Source organism: Gregarina niphandrodes, assembly GCF_000223845.1.
Source record: "Gregarina niphandrodes unplaced genomic scaffold scaffold00105, whole genome shotgun sequence".
NCBI classification, from domain to species: Eukaryota; Apicomplexa; class Conoidasida; order Eugregarinorida; family Gregarinidae; genus Gregarina; species Gregarina niphandrodes.
This window is the reverse complement of record NW_011645870.1, coordinates 453-1,319: the sequence shown is the minus strand read 5'-3', so window position 1 is coordinate 1,319 and position 867 is coordinate 453.

The window sequence follows — 867 nt, the reverse complement described above, 5'->3', positions numbered from 1 at the left end:
ACCCACTATCATTCTACCGGAGGGCGCTCCATAACATCAGGGGAGCGACACGTGACGAAGTGACACGTTTACTGATGGACGCGAAGGTGCTACATAAGAGGGCGGGCCGCGAAGGATGCAGGAGAGAAGAACAGCCGGACGAGGACCTGCTCTGCAACTTCGCCGACGCGTTAACCGGAGGAGGTAGCGCACAAACTGCCCGCCTCCAACTCAGGGGCGAGAACAAGGCCCGCCCTTTTCAACAGGGACCGAGCCGGCAACACTCAAATTGAGGGTTTGCGCGGTGTATCACGAAGCCGAAGTGGCCGTAACATTGGAGGGACGGTTCTACCGGGCTTTGGTGGACACGGGCGCCGGACGATCACTGGTCTCCAGCAAGGTACCAGTCAGGAGAGAGCTGGCTGCGGCGAACGGGAGCAGAAGGAGAATCCCGGATCAGTTACCGGTTGGGACCGCTGTACGGGTCACATAAGTTCGTCATAGCACGCCAACGGAACCCTGAGGTCATCATCGGATGGGACGTCATGCGAGACGTTGGACTGGCGCTCCAGCGTGCCAGTGCCATTTCCGATTCGCTCCGGATCACAACGCCCCAGGCGAAGGTCGATGGCAGAATTCCTCGAAGCGACCCGGGTTCGATTCCAGGCAAACGCAAAACCGGATAGTGTCAGCCTGTTAGAGGCTGCGCAGAGACCTAGAGTGCTAATAAACCACCGGCCCGCACAGACAGAAAGACAGCACTAGTAACCGACTAGAAAATCTGCGACAACCTAGAAAAGGTGGTTCGAGTCCCACAGGCGAAACAGACGCAGTTCAATTGCAAAAAGCCACCCCAGCTATCGAGGGTGCAAGGAAGCCGCACACGTG